This window comes from Malurus melanocephalus, unplaced genomic scaffold (genome assembly GCF_030028575.1).
Source record: "Malurus melanocephalus ecotype Western Australia unplaced genomic scaffold, MMel_1.1 scaffold_167, whole genome shotgun sequence".
In the NCBI taxonomy this organism is placed as follows: Eukaryota; Metazoa; Chordata; class Aves; order Passeriformes; family Maluridae; genus Malurus; species Malurus melanocephalus.
Window position 1 is genome coordinate 1,293,713 of NW_026623399.1, and position 20,607 is coordinate 1,314,319.

A 20,607-nucleotide genomic window follows, 5' to 3' on the forward strand; every position below is an offset into this window, starting at 1 on the left:
AGAGAAGCAGCCATTAATTTTGCTCATTCAAATTGTGTTTGCTTGCGAGAAGACAGGCTATTATTTCTTCTTACAAAAGCCATAATGAGAAATTTTCTGAGCTGATTGTTCAGATCAAGCAAAGGGCAATGTGCATTTGATTAAAGTCCAYCCAAAGTCTTGAGCCTGGGAGTATTGAATGGGAAAGTAAATGTGGTTTCTAAATCCCAGAAGACTTAGGTAGACCCTGGGCATGGGTCAGCTAGGATTTTTTGATCAGAAAAAGAAATAATTTAGGGCTAGATTGGCTGGAAAGGTTAGAACTCGGGGAGGAAAAAAAAAAACCCAAACCAAAGAATATCTGTTGTAGGACTTCATAGCTTGAAAAGTGCTGTTGATAAAACACAGATAAAATGTTTTCTTGCCTAGAGTAAATGCCACTTAATTTTATAAGTTCATTTGCTGTTCTCTTTTTAGAGATTATTTCYCTCCTACGTTGTTAGCACCTTTGTTTCCCCACATGCAGCACCGGGAAAATAACAAGCAATATGAAATTTGTAAAAATATCAGTCAGCCTGATGGCCCTTAGTTGATTATATCCCTAATCTCYGTGGGTAGACTTGCCATTTCACAGGATCCGATCAATAAGGCAGCAGCAGCAGCCTGGGAGCTCCAGCAGAGTGTTAATAAATCCCACTTTTCCAGGGAGCTATATATGAACTCGCGTTGGAGTCACTTGGAGTTTGGTGAGCTGATCAATGGCAGGGTAGGACTCAAAAGCCAAATGAAAAGGGAGGGAAATTATTCCTCTCCCAYAAGTTGCACTGCCATGAGGAATTTGAGAAACTTTATTGTGTCATAGGACTTGCTGCACTGAGCAAAGTGTTTAAGCGCCAGCCTCCAAGTTTTGCTTGACTGTGTGAATGCTACAGGGAGCAAGTGAAGGTGGCCTGTGTCAATCCCAAATTGTTACTGCCATTTACACAGGCAAAGAAGAGGGGGGAAATATTTCACATCACAGTGGCACTCCAGGGAACTGCTCATCTGTGGCTCTCTCCATCAGAGAAGAAGTTTCAGCAGCATAGTCAGTTAAAAAGGAGCAGGGAGTAATTTTAGATGTTCCTAAGTGGATTTTTCTGTGAAACAGCTAAGCAGTGGTGTTGAGGGGAAGGGTGAATAAGAAAAGGATGGCTCTTCCATCCTGGTGCTGTCTTGCAGTGCTGTAGTTGTGCCCTGGCCTGGTGTTCCCCTCCCTGCTCTTCAAACAGGGCTGTTGGATGAGACTTGGGATGAAATCTCAGGAGATGAATTGGTACAGCATGGGATCATGAGCACCATTAGTCTTCCCAATACCCTTCTGCCTTATTTATATTGCTCTCTTTACTTTGTCTTATCCACCCCAATTAAGTATATAAGGAATAACCAAATCCAGTGTTGGAACTCGCCGTAAATGTGATGTGTGTGTTCTAAGAGCAAAAAAAGAGAAAAACCTTTGCAAGCAAGCTGAAGTGACAGATGGAGAACCACTAAGGTTTCTCTTTCCTCTGTTAGAAACTTTCTTATCCATAAAAAGGCTGAAAGGATGGGCACAGTTTATACTTTCTTGTTTAAAAGGAAACGGTATCACCATTTCAAACACTACAGCATTTGGAAAGGAGCGATAGAAATGCTTCCTCTGGGTGGAGAAGGGCTCAGCTGAGAGGGTTTGCCGAGTGGTGATAGTTACACACTGGGATGTATCTTGTTCTCTGGATCTGGTGGAAAAGCACATCCTTCTCAACCTGACCTGCCTGCAACCACAATATTTTGCTTGTGGTTAAAGAAAGGATAATTTTTTAGATTATACTCAATGTGGTGAAAACCACATTTTCGTTTCTGTGACACCAGCTGGATTTTTCTGCTACTCCCAGCTGTTTCAGCATAATTTCGTGTCCATGAAAAGAAGTTTTGGAAATATTAATTGAAAAATTGAAAATGTCGGGTTTCTTGAAAATGTCTCTGGCCCGATAAGCCAAAAGAGGAAGGACACAGAGTGCTGTGTCTAGTTGTAATTTTAACGGAAAAGATGGGGGTATACATGTGTAACTAATTTCTGCCCTAGGCAATTTCTTGTTAGTATTTACTGCTCTGAAGTGTTTTCCCTTGGATTTTTTTGCAGAGGACAAGATACAAGTATTGAGTGTTTTTGTAGATTGATATTTGAAACACAAGCAGCTTTACTTGGGTGCACTGGATCATGGAGGGTGTTTTATCTCTGGTTAGGAGTGTGTTTCTGTGCGTAGCAAAGTCAAAAAAAGAACTTCCAAGGATCTGACAGAGTTATTATTAGGATGAGATTATTATCTGGAGGTATTTGAAGGAAAAAATTAATAATTATTTATGCATAAACATGATTATAAATTTAAAATTAATGTTCTAATTATATTCTTTTCCTATTCTGGGATAWTAATTTTAAATTCACTGCATTGGTGATTAATCTTGCCTTAAATAAATCTGCCAAAATACGAAACCTGGGGAACACAAAGGGACAAGAATGGAGTGAAAAGAAATTCTTTGAGCTATCTGGATATTTATAAAACAGTTCCTKCTCTGGCACTTACCTAACATTAGGGGTCTTTTCTCTCAGTTTCTGTTTTGCCTTGTTTATRCACTTGCTGGTTGATTCCTAAGTGAAGGCAATGGGAGTTTTTCCATTAACTCCACTGAACTATGAAACAGGCACCGCATGTCACTGCATACATCAACCCATCAGTTTAGGCATAGTGTCTTTTTTTTTTTTTTTTTGAATGAAACAAAATAATAACTCTGCAGGGCAGCTGATCACCTTATTATTTTCCATAAATCTACATTACTGTCGCACACAGGAACTGCCTCTCTGCCAGAGAAGAGATTCAATTAAAAGGCTGCCAGAACAAATGTACCTGCCCTGCATCCCAAAGTCAGACACATTTGGTTCCACAAAATACCAGGGCAGCTCTCACAGATGGAGTCCCTCTGCTTGAAATGTCTTCCCATCATTTTTACGGAGTTTGCTTGAGGAATCAACAGCTGAAGTGTCTTTCACGGCCCTGATGAATCATAGCTCACTTAGTCTTTATCTAGACAGAGATCATGTCATCACAGGATAGAGTTTTGCTGTACAGGTTACAAAGCTTTAATTTTGCCAAATTTTTACAAAAAGTATCTAAAAGTGTTACCTCTTGTTTAGTGTAGAAGCTTTCTAGTCCGTCATTACAAGTTATCTCAATGCTAGCTAGGATCACAGTGAAAGATTCAATTTATGAAAGAATATAAAAAATAAGYTTCTTTTTTCAGAAGCCACCCCTAAATTGAAAGGATTTGTTTAGGTGCCCTTCAYTTCTACCATTTCTCATGTGTTCCCATGGTTTTACTTGTAAATAAAAACAAACAGAACACCTAATTCAGAAATTTCCCTTAAGYTTTTCTGATGGGGTATTATGTTTAGAAGGTATTGCACACTGTAATTGGTTACTGCCAATATCATAGGGTGTATTGAGGTTGTATCTTTAAAAGCTTGTATTTAAAAAAAAAAAAAAGATTCACCTGTTTGTTTAACTACATATATGAGAGTTAAGTTTTTGCACCTTAAGCCAAAACTTAAAAGACTGATCCAACATCTGATTTCTCTTTTAAGTTTTACTTATCACTTCTACTTGTTACTAAGTTTTTTTCAGGGTTACAGACATCAGTGACCTCATTCAGTACCCTTTTTTTTCTTATGTGCAATATCTAAGGGCAGCATAAATGCTCCCTGGAATCTCACATTTAGTTATTCACTTTGATGTTTTCAGTAGGGTGTTCAATACTAAACTCTGTTCTGTTGTTTTAAAGAACAAAAAAAAAGTCACCTTATCTGCTTTTTCCATACTAATGGATCTCGTACTTCTTGGTTCTGTAGCTCCTTAGCTRTTATCAAATGGTTTGAGGTGGAAGGGACCTTAAAGCTCATCCAGTTCCACCTCCTGCCAAGGGCCARGGCATATTCCWCCATCCCAGGGTRCTCCAAGCCCTGTCCARCCTGGCTTTGGACACTGCAGGGATGGSACATCCACAGTTTCTCTGGACAGCCTAKTCCAGTGCCTAAAATKAAAGAGTTTCTTCCTAAAATGCRCTCTAAACCTACATATTTTCTGCCAACATTTCCATCAACCAGCTCGTTAATGACCAGCTTCACTCAGGTGTAGCATTATTATTTTCTCATTGTTTTGTTTGGTGTTAATTGGTTCAAGTTTGCTCATTTTTAACATTTTGGGATGTTGAAAAAGTAATTTAGTCTCCTGACACAGTTCCTTGTACTTCTCATACTTTCCTGAGTCTCAGTGAATTTTCTGGGAGSAGAGCCATGACYCTTTCCTTGTGTGYTGGAAGGCGTGGCTGGTAGGAGATAAATTGCAAGCTGCAGTGCCCTCCAGATCATCAAATGAGCTTCTGTTTAGTAAGAAAATCTGCCTTTGAGGATTCAGAGCCAATTCAGACCAGTAGAGACCTCATTTGCTGTCGGTGCAAGTATCCAAGTTCAAAAGAGAACAGAGGTTGGAAGTGACTGTATGACTGAAAAGAGAAACTGCAGGTAGATTAAAACAAACCAACAAACAAATAGACAAGCAAAACAAAAAATCCCCACACATTTGTATGAGATATATCTAGAATCAGGATGTTTAAAGGGACAAGTGTAAAGGTCTGCCTCAAGGAGAAGTTAATGAAATCCTTCTACAGCAGTGTGCATGAGCATAAACCAGAGTTTAATGTCAYGGGATGCCAGTAATTGTGCCATTACCTGTGCCGAGTGTCAGGCAATTTCAGGCTAAGCCTTGATGATCTTTCAATGTGAACTTCCCGTCCCTGAAGGACTCTCCTCTCAGGAGCAGTTGGGCACAGGGAGGTGTAGGAAGGTGTAATGATCTTTTCTTTCCCCGTGCCCACGGTGCAGGAGGAATTCTGCCCTCAGCCAAACACAGTCCCTCAGGAAGCCTTTTTGAGGTGGGTCTGTAGCAGTGGAGTTGGCTCCCAGCCTTCCACAAAGCCTTGGACACAGCAGGTATTTTCCTAGTGTTTGCCAATGTCTCATTTTSAAAGCTACAGCAGAACTGGAGACACCATTTGAGGAAAATCAGTTTAGACCCAAGACAATTTAAAATAGYTTTAAGAGTAAAAAGCAGTGAAGAGCCTGTGTTGATCCTGTTGTAAAAGGTGTGTGTGTCATACCTGCCAYGAGCTCCACTAAGTTTTCATTTCTCTGAACTCCTGGCAGTAATTTCTTTTTACAGAAAGAGCAGAAAAGTTCCCCTCCAGCAATGTAAAGCTATTTTTATCCCAGCAAATGCCTAATGTTATGAGGATTTCTTTGATGACATGAAAGATTTATTTAATACTGCTTTATGCTTTGGTGGCCCATCCAAGGAAAACAGTACTGGTATTTGTGGATTACATTTGAAGTTGGGGGTTTTTGCCTCCTGAAGTGCCACTGAAGAGTGTGTGAGTGAAGCTGACAAAGTTCTTGAGTTTTTTACACCTTCCTAAAATTATACAGAAAACAGGGCAATATTATTTAAGAATAACAGCAAATGTTAAGCCTGCAATTGAGTGAGCTGAGGTTTCCTTGGAGGATGATTCCCTTTACCYCTCTCCCTACAACACTGTGGAAAACAGGAATTTGTCTGAGCTTCACCTCTGTCCAGAATCTCCTCTCCTGCTCTGCCGTTTCTCTGCCAGTGAGCTGTGACTCTCCCAACTGTTACAGAAACAAAAGCTCTTTGCAGCTCACTTCACCCAGAAATAGCCTGATGCCTAAACCCTTCCTAGCCCAGCTCTCCGCTCTCTGTTTTAACATCCCGGTTCTGTGGGGAAGATCCTAAATCTGCCAGGTATTTTTTTTTTTCCTGCAGGCCTGGCCTGGAGCACCCTGCGGGCTGGGCTGCAGGATGCTGTGCCTCAGCCTCCTTTCAAGGCACAGGGCACTGAGGCTGCTGCAGAGAGAGGTCAGAGCACTTTGTGGCCAGAGACCCAAGGGATATGCAGCTTCACACGCTCTCAAAGACAAAATTTTGCAAAGGCATTCAGGGCAGCGTATATGTAATATCTTAATTTTATTCTGAAGCTGTCAGACAATAAAATAACAATGAATCCCTGGCCTCATAATCACATTTCAAGCAGAAGGTAACAGAGAAAAAAAAAAATTACTTTTATTTCTCAGGAAGAAAGTCTGAGTGTGCTGGTTATATGCTGACATGCAGAAATCTCAGGGAGCAGCCCATAGACTCTAGAGGGCAAAAGGTGGGGTTGTCCATTTAGTTTACAGATAGCTGGATCTAAAACAAATAGTGGTATGAAATTATTTGCACAGTGCAGTGTACTGACAGGCCTCCCAAGGTGTATGCTACAGAAAACACTTTCTATTATCTCTGTGTTATAGTCAGAACAGGGTGTGGGATTGTGGATGCAGATCCATTCCTGGACCTGGCTCAGAAAAACAGGTCAAGAATTTTGTTTGATCAGACTCATCCACATTACTGGTGTGATCATTGTTCTCTGCTTAAATGAGAGATTCAACAGCAGCAAATATAATATTRTTAATTGTTAGGAGAGGTAGGTGAAACACGCAAAATGACTTGAAAATTTGTGATGTTATTTTATTTCAGCTTCCTCTGATCAGGAACAGCTTCTAGGGGATTTGTTAATGCATTTTTAAATCCACCTTTAAAACTTTCCTATTTAGTTTATGCAACTAAATGCATTAGTTCCACCAGAACAGAATGTATCTACCAGACACTCTGAACCCTGSAGCTCCCCTCCCTCACACATTGCTGAGAAACTTTGTGTTGGGAACTTGGAGATCAYGGATGACACCATTCCAGCTACCTACATCAAAATTTCTTGATTGCTTTACAGACTTGGCTTACTTTGCAAATCCTGCAAGTACATTTCAATCAAGCTTGAATTTGACTTAAAAATAAAAATATTTCATCCAAGAAATTGGATTTTTCAATTTATTATAACTTTAAAAAAGATTCAAGCTAGTGTGGATGACCCAATATAGTATGACTATGATGTTTTAAGAACCATCAAAGCAATTCTTTCTTATCATGTGAATTTGCTTGCAAGTTTGACCTTCCTTGCTACATTTTCTACAAGTACTGCACTGCTTTAACCACATCATTTCCAGTAATCTTTCATGGCTGCAGCTCTACTTAGAAAGTCAGATGGATAATAGCATTTCACTGATGTCCCTTTTCTTTATATCAAACTAATCTGAAAATTGAATGCATTGAAGTTACAGGAAATTTGAGGGTGAAGTAACAGTTCTTTTTTCCTCTGGAAATTATTTATGTTTTTTTTCTATACATCTCGTGAGTTAAAAGGTGCAGTAGACAGAATGATGTTCCTCTCTTCATCTGTGAAATTCAGGAAATGATAGCTCTTATTTGTGTAATCTTCGCACTGTTGTAGGGAATCGATTTCTGTATGAACTGTACAAGTTACACTCTGGCATTTCCTACATAGATAAATCAAAATATGGCTYTTCTGCACATTGGAGTGAGACTCAAAAGAACAGATGACAGAACTTATTAAGGCTGTGAATCAAGTTAGAAGGGGCTGTGATTCCACCAACATACAGAGAAGTGGTTCCTGATGTTCCTAGATGAGATTGTTTCTTGTTGGTCAAAGAAGAACAAATAATCTCTTGTTTTATGCAATGGTTGTGACTCTTAATTCTAAAATTATTTTTCTTGTCACTGTGTAGAGCACCAACAATGGTGGTTATAGTCCTCTACTTACTAAGAATCTCAGAATCATGGAATGGTTTTGGGTTGGAAGGGACCTTGAAGCTCATCCCATTCCACCCCCTGCCATGGCCAGGGACACATCCCACTGTCCCATGGTGCTCCAAACCCCATCCAACCCAGCCTTGGACACTTCCAGGGATCCAGGGGCAGCCACAGCTTCTCTGGGCACCCTGTGCCAGGGCCTCCCCACCCTCCTCACAACAGGGAAGAATCCTAAGCTAATTTCATATTGCCCTTGCTCCGTGTGAAGCCATTCCCTCCAGTCCTGTCACTCCAGGCCCTTGTCCAAAGTTCCTCTCCAGCTCTCTTGGAGCCTCTTTAGATGCTGGAAGGGTTTTTTTAATTTCTCCTCAAAGCCTTCTTTTCTCAAAGCCATATTAAAGAATAGTAAAAGGAGAATGAAATCAACAATTTAGATTAGCAGAGCCTTGGTCAACTCCTCAGACACTCTTTTTTTTTTTTTTTTTTTTTTTTTTTTTTTTTCTCTTGTGTGCAGCAAGCCCTAAGTTTCAAAGAAACAAAGCTTTTTTTATATAACTCAGATGCAAAGTGATAAGAGTTGAAGGTTTTGAATTGGAAAGCTTAAGACCACGAGCTCTTGCAAACAATACTCAGTACAATATTTTATATTTACCATTTTTACTTAATGGGTGGGCTCATTCTTTGSAATAGCTTTAAGTGTTATAATTACAACTCTGCTGAGTGCAGTGAGCTTAAGACCACAGCTTTTGAGCCATGGTAGCTATGAACCTGATGTCTGCAAGAGTTTGACCCCATTATCTGGGCAGAGCTGAGTGTGTCAAGTCACAACTGTGCTTTGGGGAAATCGTCATCCTTTTCCAATATAATTAAGGAAATCCAGGCCACAATGGTTCAACACAGAGTGTTTTATGCTCACTCAAGTAGCATTACAGGGAATTGCTGAAGAGGTGTATTAAATTCTCAAGGATTGTAATCTGGGACTTTGATTGCCAAGCAAAACACCGTGTCAGATATTTGATGTCTTGAATGTCACATTTTTCCACTTGTAAAGACGGTATTGTCAAACAGAATAATTCACTCTCTGCAAAAACAAGTTCTGTAAATGGAGTTTGTATACAATAACTATTTATTATATCAAATCTCCCTTTGCTGTATGCTCTTGTCAGCACAGGTGGTGCTCCAGGGACAGACCAGCTGTGACTGCAGTGGGAACAGGCAGTGTGTGCATTGTGAGCAGGAGCACACACTCTGTGCTGGTCTGGGGGAGACAGGCCACAGCCCAACTGGGGTTTCACCCTTTGGATCTTTGTGCAGCAAGAGAGGAGTGAAATTCTGCATGGTTTGCATGTCTCAGAGGACAGAATGGAAATTCCCACTAGAACAAGGTCAGGATGATAAAAGCGACATGAAAGAGGGTTTTTGAGAGGGATGGCGTTGAGAATCTTGGGCTTTAGAAGGAGAAAAATATCTCGGGGAGTTGGTAATGGGACACAGATTATATTTCCTATAGGTCACTGTCTCTGTTCCTGCTGGGAGCAGTGGTGGTGGCTGAACATCACAAGGAGCCAGGGGCGGGGTTAGGCCGAGCTGTGAATGTGCCGACTGTTCCAGCCTGTTTTCTTGTGGGATTATTCACATCTCAGAAATGCCGCCTTGACTCTGACTAACTGCTGTCCCCATTAGCACTGTAAACAAGGAGGTCAAGGACCCAGCTGGAACAAAGGCTGAGCCTGGGAGCTCACAGGGAGGATACAGACCCTCTGTAGAGAGATTTCCATCTGCAAGGAACTCTTCTTGAAGGGCTCAAATGTCCAGCCACACATAATAACTCATTAGAAATTAAAACAATGTGATTAAGTGTTTGAAAATGAGTAATCCAGGCTCTTACAGAGAGAACAAGCATTGTATACCTAAGAGAAAARCTGCAGCATTATTTTTTGAGGATGGTTTTCTGCCTCAGCCTGAGASTTCTTTAAAAAATCATAATCRTATTTACATATCTAATTTTATATATTTCTAATCCCATACATTTCTAATCCCATGCATTTTCATGGACATTAGGTGCTGAGATACATTTAAACTCATTCTCTCCTCCTCAAACAGAATCTCTGCTTCAGGACCCGGTGATTCCCTAATGGAGAAGTGACTGACACCTTTTAAAGTGAGAGCTACCATGAATCTTCCAGTCTCTAAACCCCGATTTGCTGGATGAATAAATAGAGTGTTAAAATTTTAAAAGAAAAATTTGGAGGGAACACCATCCCTTTAATTTCCAGCCTAATGATGTTGYCATCCCTTCAGGTTGCTCCATGAGCATGTAGTGATTACCGAGTTAAGTGAGAAATAATGAGCATCTTATTTTTCCCTTTTTTTCACCCTTTTACTGGAACACAGAACAAATGCTGCTTGTCCACTCAACTCTGAGAAGTAGATGAAATGCTTCTACCTCCAAACCTCAATGGTAATATTGTTTATCTCACAGGGATGCTGATACAGACATTGAACAATGCAAAGGATCAGCTGTTGGGTCTTTGGAAAGGACCTGAGTGCTGCACAGCTCAGCAGGGTGATACCAAAGCACCCCATCATCCTTTAGCATCCACAGCTCCAGGGAAGTGCTCCCTGTCCTTATCGATTGCCTGAGGAGAGATAAGAGCTGGAAATGGAGTCAGCAGGGCTGTGCTACTCCATGGCCAAGGAGTAAATTGGGATGTGAAGGCAAAGGGTCAGCCGGTCCCTGCTGCTTTTCCAGACAAAACCAGCCCGGGAATGGTGCACGGGCACCCCCATCCCACTCAGGAACCAGCTCTGTGATCACAATTAGGGTTTTGTCTTTATTGCAGAGAGCAGCACTTCTCTCAGCTGACTGCTCTAGAGGATCCATCTATGCTGGGAAAAGGCCTGTCAGCTGTGCCTCTGGACTCAGGAACATCCACCTGAATCCATGGAGCTGTTCCTCATCGCTGCTGCACCTGCACAGCTGTAGATATTTCGGGTATTTTCATAGGAGAAATAAAATGTAGCTTTAGGATTTTTTTGGATCCATTTGTGGATTCCACTCACAGCTGGCGTGGTATTGGATGAAGCCAAAGAGGGATATGGATGTTTCTTGGTAGTGGCATGACCATATAATCTCTTTTATTAATTACTTAAGCTCCATTTGAAGCTGATTGGGTTTATGGTGTACTTTAATCTCTGCTGTCCTTCCTGGGACACTGTCCAAGGTGATGGTGTCTTGTAAGGAGCTGTCAACCTATGCCTTGGTGTTCCTAGAGGAAATGCATAGTAACTTACACCTTGGCAGTGTCATCCTTCAACTCAATATTTCCTTCTTCTTGCTATCTACTCCTCCTTCTCCCATCCAGCCTTACCCGAGTGTTTAAAGATACATGGCATAAACCTGATTTTCTCAGTTTCAGGGTAATTAGCAATATATTGGGATGTTTGTTTCTAGAAGGAATCCTCAGGTAAGARGTGTAATATCAACATAAAGTCTAATTTTTATGTCAGTGTTATTTTGGAGTGATTCAGTATGTGTGTCTGCAATGTGACTGCAAGGTTGATAAAGTAATTACYGTTTTTATGAATCTTGGAGTTATTATTCCCTTAGTACAAGCCCTTGTAACTTGTCAGCTTCAGGGGGAACATTCATCACAATTTTTTTTTTTTTTTTTTAATGGTGACATGATATGAAAATGGCTTATGCATGAAAATTCACCTTACATGTTCTAATAACTGCTTTCAATTTGTTCTTCCCATCAGCACCATTAATATGCAAATACAATACAAAATTATGATGTCAATTTGACCTAATCAATATATTCTACTTTGCCTATGATATTCACTGTTATCCTAGAAAAATGCAAAATATATTTAAAAAAAAAATGAACCTAATTGTTGTTCAACAAAAGATTGACTAAAGACAGAAGAAGTAAAGATGAATATTGGAATCAAAAGAATTATCAGATTTATGATTTTGTCTGATTTGCTCTGGACTATTTTGCAATATACTTAACTATAATTGTTTTTAAAATAACACTCCTGTTTTACTGGGGCAGTAGCACATAAATTGGCTGTTACGATACTTGTATTTGTTTGTAAATTTTAACTTGTTGATACTTATGAAACTTTTAAAGTATTCAGATAAATGTGAAAAGAAATTACAAGCAAACTGGACAGGGTGTATGAGCAGAGTGAGTGCAGATGGCAGGAATAGCATGTAAAAAAAAAAAAAAAAAAAACCTGAAAAAATAGGAAAAGAAGAAAAACAGTGTTTCCAACTGCTAATTTGAGTTGTCCATCCCTGGTCTCTATGATTCCACAGGCTATGGTGTAAAAGCAATTTGTTGGAAATATCAATAGGCAGTTATAAAAAATGATGTCAGAAATAAGAGTAGAAAACCAGCCATTAACCAGGGTTCTGGCAACCCRCTGCTTTTGAAATGTGCAGACCCACGAATTCTCATACTGATGATGTGTGACTTTGACATGCTACTTAAAAGAGGGTTTTTTTTTTTCTTATTTTAGTATGAAAAAAACACAAGAAAGGCAGTGCATTAGGTAATATTACTGGAAAGTTGGGTGAGCTTAGAAGCAATTTAATTTTAACACCATATATTAATATAATTTCCAGTCCTGTTTTGTTTTGTTCTTTAATAGCTCCCCTGGCAGGTGAGCCTGAATATATCTATCATTTCCTTCTAAGCATCRTCTGATGGCAGTGATTATAACTTTATAAACTCCATCACTGGATCCTCCCTGAGAGACCCAGACACTAATGGGAGATTTATGAAGTATTTAAGTACTTGCTCTAGAACTGAGATTCAACAACCACCTTTCAGCTGCTGATTTTTTTTTGGCTAAAGGTTACCCAGACATCTAAATTCTGCAGAAACCCCTTGTTATTTTTGCAGGAGGTACCAGACTTTGAGGGGATGTAAGCATTCTCAGCTTTATAGAGCATGCAGGTGCTGGGACCTCACCATTATAAAACATATTTGGAACATGCCAGAAACTGGTTTATTTGCCCTGGTTCCTGCCAGAAAGCCCCAAGATCTGGCAGTGGTGCTGGAATGGAGGGATACTGCATATTCTGAGCAAAACCTTTGAAAAGTAGTGATTTCCCCTGAGACCCCCAYATCTAGAAACACACACCATTGCAATACAGCAAGGTAGTTACACATTTTTTATTTTATTTATGATCTATTGTACATTTTTTTCCTAAACCATAGATAAAACTACAGCTCATCCTGGAGGATTGCAGAATTTTTTTTAAGATGATAAAAGTTCAGGTCAGGTGTGGTCTAAGAGAAAGCAGCTTCTGGGATTTAATCTTGGAAAAGGGAATAATCAGTAATATGGAGCTGTGCAGAACAAATAGGGTGAGTGATAATGATATTTAGATAAAATATGTAGTTTGGGGGGTGAAAGAGGAAAGTGTTTTTAATTAAGGGGGCCTTTGAGTCTGGAAAAAAGTATTGTTTTTAATGCCTTGTGAGGGTGAGGCTGGCAAGGAACAGGGAAGTGGAATGGGAAAGGATACTACAGAAACCTTGAGGCAGGGATTGCACTGAAAGAATAACAAATTGTGTGAAGATAAGGAAGGTGAAGCAGGGGATCTTGTCTCTAGGGTGAGTCTCCAGCATTCCTGCCCTAAGCCCAAAAACCTTGGGGGCACTGGGGATCTCAGGTGGGAGCTGTTCTCTCTTCATCTGACTTGAGAATTTAATGCACTGATTATACCCATATTATAAATTATTCTTGCAGCTAGGTCTCAGGTTGCACTTGGGGGAAGAGCAAAGATTGTTTTCAGTGTTCAGGAACAGTAAAGGGTTGTTCAGGTCTGTTGGTGAGAGAAATTTGCTGTTTGCTGGTTGCTTGCTCTGGRTCTGTGGGAAAGAAAATGAGGAGGGTGAAAGGTTTATTTTTATGGAAGATCCATTCAAGCAACTTTAAATACAAAACAGTGAAACACCCAAATGTTGTATTATTAGCCATGGTTGAACGGGGTCTGCTAATTGCTGTACAGAAATGGGGGTGCAACAGTACTGCAATGGGTGAGAGACACAGGAAGGCAGAAGGAAAAAGCAAAACCTGCCCTGGTACCACTGGGGAAACCTGGGCTGGAGCTGATGTGGGCTTGGCAGAGCTGATGAGGTTTTGCAACCTCCAAAATGCTTCTTCATAGTTTGTTTTTAATCAGCTGAAAGCACAGAGGGTTCTGCATGGCATGGACCAGCTCAGAACTTTACTTGTGTCCTTATGATAAACAATACTGTCCTTCTRTCAGCTGGAATAAACCATACCCAGCATACATAACTCGGATTGAAAAATATCTGCATCCGTTGTTCTTTTGCCAAGCCAGACACTGTCCCTGGTGAAAGCAGAGGAGAATCATTGAGCTCTTGGATGTAAATGGATGCAGAAATGAGTTTGACTGCCTGTTTGAAARTGATTTGTGTGTCTGGGTTTTATCAGTTGTGTTTCCTGAAGCTTGATGCAGCCACTTTGGAAAGCAAAGAGAGAGTATTTCTTTGCTTCGGGCACAGTGTGCTGTATCCACATGCCCAGATAAYAACTGTACAGCTTTTCCAATGTGGCATAATCTGTGTTTCTATGCAATGTTCAACAAAGATCTTGTTCATATTTCCCTTTATTTTGGAGAAGAGGCTGCTGAAATGGCATAATTCAGTCAGYCTGGAACATAGATATGGCCTGATCCAAATTTGGTTAGATAAGGTAAATCATGTTGACTTCCATAGCTGAATATTCTGATTTGCCACTGAACTACTTTAGTTTTCCCGTCCTTCTCTATATATCATAACTCAGCATTCTCTCTGTTGCATAATATCTTATTTTCAAGGTCAAACTTCAACTTGCCTCAACTACATCCACCATTGTATTAAAATGAATGTTCCTGGCAATGTCAGCAAAATGCATCCGTCTAATCAGCGTCACACCGTGGATCCCTTCTTAATCTGAATTGAGAAGCACTATCTGGTGCTGGAGGCTGACTGGCAGCCCCAGAGCTGCTGTGCAATTTAAAATGCCAGGGTTACGTCTCGGGATGTTGCCGTGTTCCCTCAAGTCCCAGAACAATCTAAATTGCTCTTCTCTTTTCCTACCTGTGCTATTCAGCGCTGAGCTTTGTAGGCCGGGGCTAATGGAAAATGTGTCTGCCCAAGGGAAAGGGTGAGTTTTGTATCAAGTACTTCCTTCCTTTTAAAGAAGTTTGACTGATTGCTTCTGTTTAAAATTTTATATAAATAGYGACGGGAGCATTCCTCCGCTGAAATACCTGAAATTTGTAAGAAGTTCCTGGTTTGTGCACTGTTGACAAAGAAACATTCTACAAATTGAGCTGTATCTTTTATTTATTTGAAAAATGGAAGCTTATTAAAATTTCAAACTACTCGTTTCAGTAAATGGAAGCATAAATACTACTTAATTTTTAGGAAAAAAAGAAAACAGCAGCCTTTTCAATAGATTTTAAATTGAAGTAAATTGATTTCACTTTTATKTTTCTTAGGCCATTTCTGACCTTCCTTGCATGTTGGCATTAATGCCAGTAGTGTGCTCACAGGAGTCAGGGTGGAGCATTAAATCTGGGCAAAGGATCTCTCCAATTTGTTCTAAACAATTATAAAGGATGTGATAACCACCACAGAAAGATCTAGAGATTATCAGGAGCCTCCAAGATRAGGCTGTCTCTAATTAGCTGTTGATTAAAATCTTGATATCTGGCCTGTATCCAGTGGCAATTCCAAACAAGATGATAACACAATTCTGTAGTGTTGTCCAGTGGTTCTAGAACACTTTACCTGCATCTCCARCCAACAGCTGTCACATGGCTAAACTGCGAAAACAGATTTTTATTTCAAATTTTCTAGAAGATAGGTATGAAAAGGGCAAGGGAGATGTTAAAAAAAAAAAAAAAAAAATCTCCTGAACTTAATGGGATGAAACAGTTCCAGGTCATTGTGGCAACATTGAAGTTTCCTGAGGCTTAATTGTAAAAGAAAGGGAGTATTAGTAAGACAGAGTAACTCCACCGAATCATAGAATGGGCTTGGTCTTGTCTTATCATCAGCTATTTTTAAGCTTCAGTAAATTGTTTGTTTTTAAATTTTAGAAGAAAACTTAAACTTGAGCTTTCTTTAGAAGGACGTGATAKGATTGAAAGATTTGAAAACAAAACAATCAAAATTCCACCAAAAGAACCCAAGCAGGTGTGCTGTATTTGTTGAGTTTTACTTTAGCTATTGCTAGTGGTTCATTCATTTTAATTTCTGAAAGGATTAATCAAGTATCTGTTATTGCAAGCAGTCCATAAATGTGGTTTGTGGTTTGTTCCCTTCCATCTCAGAGAATGTTTTTTGTTGGCAATTAATTCTGGTTGATTTCTCAAGATAGGTTTCACAGGTTTATTAAACTTTTCCATTAACTTATTTCAGGGAGGTTTGAGCATCCTCCTGGAGAGATGATGAAGAGGTGTAATTGGAAAKAAGTTAGGTTTTTCAAGGTGACTGGGGGGTTGTTTTTTATTGTTGTTCAGTGCAAAACTGTCTGACCCCTGCTAGAAACAGAGGCAGGAGCCCATCCTGACCTGTCTGATGGGCTCCTTGGTKCTAATGCTCTTTCATCTGGAGAAAGAGGCGTTCACAGTTGATTGGGGATGAGGTTCCAGAAAGGGAGTGTGGAGTCCATAGGCAAAAGCCTTCATTTGGTTATTCCCCTGAGAGATTTTGTATGAACTCTCTGCCTGAGGAGTTTGAGAAGTTGGCCAACTGCTATGATGCCCCTGTTCTTACCCAAGAGGCTCCTAACAAAATGGTGCCTTGAAAGGGAAAGACTGAGATAATTGTTGTAATTTGTCCAGTGGGTGTTGATCCCAGCCTCCTGCAGCTGTGGTGCTGATGGAGGTACCCACCAATGGRATCTGCTCTGGAAGGGGCAGCACTTCAAACCCATAAAGGCARCATTCCATAAACTTTAATCCTATCCCAGTGTTCCTGCAGTGTGTGTGCTCTGGGCTTTTCAGGTGTCCCTGAACTGGCTCCCCCAGCTGGGAATTTCAATCTCCTGTCCTGGAGCCCTCCTGTGACATCCCTGCCATCCCCAGCAGTGATGAGCACRGTGCAGCATTTGCAGACTCTGGGCACGGTGCTGTTGCAGGCTCAGCAGGGCTTTGTTTCTCTACAAAATCACGAACAGGGCTGCCAGTGTGACTCAGAAACTGCTACACTTCACTGAATATTGAGTTGTGTGCCCTGCTCACATCCTTGGTTTCATAAAACTTGTAATAAGCAGTCTGAGTAACCAGATATCTTTTTTTTTTTTCCTCTCTTTTTTATTTTTAGTTTTTTTATTTTTTCTGGAAACAGGACATTGCTGCTCTAGCTCTCAAATCTGGCAAAGGTTAATGTCACTTTGAGCAAAGCTCTTTGCTCATTTTATGCTAATCTTATGAAAGTTATATAAAAGTAACAACTCTGTGGCTCTTCTGAATGTAATTTTGCTAAGGGGAAGATCTCAACCTTTTTGAAGTTGGTGGCAAAATGCCATTGACTTGTTCAGCCTTTAACCCTCTGTGTATCAACCAGAATGYGCAAATACATAAACTTTTTCAGTGACTTTGACTGAACCTCTGCACACACATGCAAGTTTTGCAGAGCATTAAAACCAGGCAAAATGCAGCGCATGTACTATTTATACATTGAAAAACTCCAATTTTCTTCAAAGCCAGATCTTCTGCAGTATCATACAATTACTTTCAACTGCTTATATGCTTTCACTTGCAGGACTTACCTTAAATGTCTTTAAAAGATAGGAAGGAATTTCTACCAGGAGATAGCATGAAAGATCAAATATTTTCCCTGTCTTCATTTTCTTTATCTCTTTAGAAGGCTTAGAGACAGCAGCAGGTAATTCAGGGTCTRCATTTTTGAAGAACATCAGCCTTTAGCTGTTCCCATTACCAAACCAAACCTTCAGAAAAACATGGTCACTTCATAACGGTGTCTGGCAAGAGTTGCCTTCTTTTGAGGAAAAKATCTTCATCTTTATCTTCTATTTAAATAAAATATGAAATAACTAAGAAGACAAAAAGCAAAAAGGGAATAATATTCAACAGAGAATATATACAAAAAAGATGTAGCCCCTCTGGTAGGATTATAGAAGAGAGGAAAACATATTTTTGCCTGGCTTTGTGCTTGTCTGCACAWGTAATTAAAAAGAGGTGGCAGACCTGGGTTTGAAAACAGGAGGAATGTGTGCTTGCAGCAGTGTGTGTGCAAGGGCTTAATTCTACTTTTAGAGCTCATARAAGTCTTTTCCAGAGTCTAGTTTCAGGTAATACTATGACAGTCAGCTACAATTGCAAACGGATCATCACTTGTCCAGAAACAAGGCATGAAGTTTGTGTGAGGCAGAAATGGTGTCTGCAGGACTGTGGAAGTTGAAATTGGAGGAAAGTGAGGTTTTTCATTTCAGTCTATTCTCATAACGAATTTATCACATACCACCACACTCCTCCTCTTCATCCTCCCCTTCATCTTTTCCTTTAATGATGCTAAATAAACAGAATAAACATCTCTTAGAATGAAAAGATTTACTGCCACTCCAGCATTTTACTTTATCAAGGAATGGGTTTCGATCCTATAGATGGGGGGCTTGTTTCCTGGCTTATGACTCCTTAAACATTCCTGTATTATCAAAAACCTAATAAAAATTGAGGCAGTGTGGCTTTTCATAGCTCTATGCCTCAAATTTGTTTTCTTCTCTCAGCTGTCCCTGCTTTGTTGTGCTCATGGTGGGTGCTGCAAACCCTCTCTGCCCTCCAGCCAGGGCACTGGTTGGATGCATCTGCAAGTCCCAGGCTTGGTAATTCAGAAAAAGAGGAATAATAAACAGATTTAATTGCTTGTTTGAGTTTCATGTGTGTCTTTGTTATTTTCCCACCTTGGTTTGTATCTGCCCTGTAAAGTGTAGCCCAATAGAACCATTAAATTCGCTTTCATTCACTGTGGATATTAAACATGTAAGTTTGAAGCTGGTGAGAGGAAAAAACAAGTGAGGCTGAACTTTTCTCCTCTCCTTTCTGAAATGGCACTGTTCAGAAATCCCAGGAGGCTTCAGGAAGAAGGTAATATTTTAATTGCCTTGTATTTCTCCAGGAGATTAATAGCACTGTCAGTGCAGGAGAGGGCATGAAGCTGAATTACACACAGGAAGATGCATGACAAGAAATACAAACTGGTGGCTCTGAAGGGCCAAATCCTGCTCCTCTGAGTCCTGTGTGCTGTGGGGATTTAAGGCCAGCTGGTCATGGTCGTGCTGTGCTGCAGATGGACAGGATGAGGGCTGTAGGTCCCTTCCATCTTAAATGTTCTGTCCCTTCCATCTTAAATGTTCTGTCACATGTCCCTGGCTGCAGCATAAACATGAGTGTACATAAATATAGGAACTTGCTCAGTAATTCCTACTGGAAAATCCATTACTTTAGTGGAAGGAAAACATTTCTAACCAAATCTCTGTGCCTGAGTCGCGTGCCAGGGCATGGAGGAAGAGGGGAACTGCTGTTGGAGGTGAGTAGGTGCATTACCGAGGGTGTGTCAGGGGGTTTAAACTCTCTCCTGCATTTACTTGTAGCCTTACTTCTAAGTCTGATGCCTCAATTTCTTATTCTGAATGGTTCCCCCCTCTAATTATTGTTCTTCTAGCATGAATATGCATCACTGCTTCTGTTGTAAACCTGAAGGGCATCACAAGTAATTGGGAAGATGTGCTGTTCTTAGATTTTGGCACTTTTTTCTCTCCAGTATTCTTCATGTTGACTCTTCAGCTTAAGCTGAGTATTAAAAAAAAGCCCAAACAAAAGCCTTATTGTAAAGGAAGAAATATTAATGGCTGAGAAAAGAAAACATCAAAATTGCTGTTTGGTGTTTGGTCCTTGGAGTGTTTTTTCTGTTCAGGTTGTCAGCTGGCAGGGGTTGCTCAGCCCAAACAGATGTTCCTGTTCTCAACCAGAGTCCGACTGCAGAGGGACAAACTGGATTTTTCATTGCTGGTATTTCTCATGAGAGAGGGAGTGATGTGAARCTTAGTTTGTACATTACCAGCGAGAAAACAGCTGTTTCCACRAGCTCCAACTCCACATTTCCAGTAATATTTCTGTTTAGCCCAGCATTGGAGCTCCTTGGTGCCTGCAAACATCAATGGTTTGTACAGTGTGTTAGGGGAACTCTGGCCTTGGTGGGTAAATCATACCTTCAATGCAGGGTGTTGCATTTATTTGTGAAATTAATGGGTTTTGAAACTTCCTGCAGATAATGCTCATTTCAAAGTCTTTAGTGAATATGTGTAATGGGGTTGGAAGTATTCTTATTGAAGTGACTGTGTGAGACATGGTACAAACATTTCCTGTACATGGGAGTTTTCAAACACCTCTTAGATCAAAGGAAGAAAAGATTGGCTACTTAAAAAAGAAAAAAAAAGGAAAATACAGGTACGCTCCTATTTTATTTGTCCTTTTAAGAGATGAAAGGATGACTCTGCAGAATAATCTACACTATTGTGAGGAAGTTCTAGTTAGTCTCATGTTTTTCCACAGCAGGAGAGATAGATGTGAGCTTAGTCTCCTGGTTTTATTCTCCCTGGTGAATTCCAGTCATGATTCATTCTCACTAATGAGATCAAAGCACAGAGTTCCCCATCCACTAACACACTGCCTCAAAGGCATTAATTGCTTCTCAAAAAAAAAAAAAAAAAAAAAAAAAAAAATATATATATATATATATATATGTTGGCAAAGCCACAGAACTTGGTGGTGTTATTGCAGGTG

The 20,607-nt window shown here is 40.1% G+C and overlaps 1 protein-coding gene across 1 annotated transcript in view; it reads left to right on the forward strand.

The window, feature by feature from the left end:
- The window catches only part of LOC130577103 (low-density lipoprotein receptor-related protein 1B-like), a gene marked incomplete at its 3' end in the record, with an annotated part of 422,888 nt that overhangs the window by 116,340 nt on the left and 285,941 nt on the right, over positions 1–20,607 (forward strand). The gene's annotated exons all lie outside the window — the stretch shown is intronic.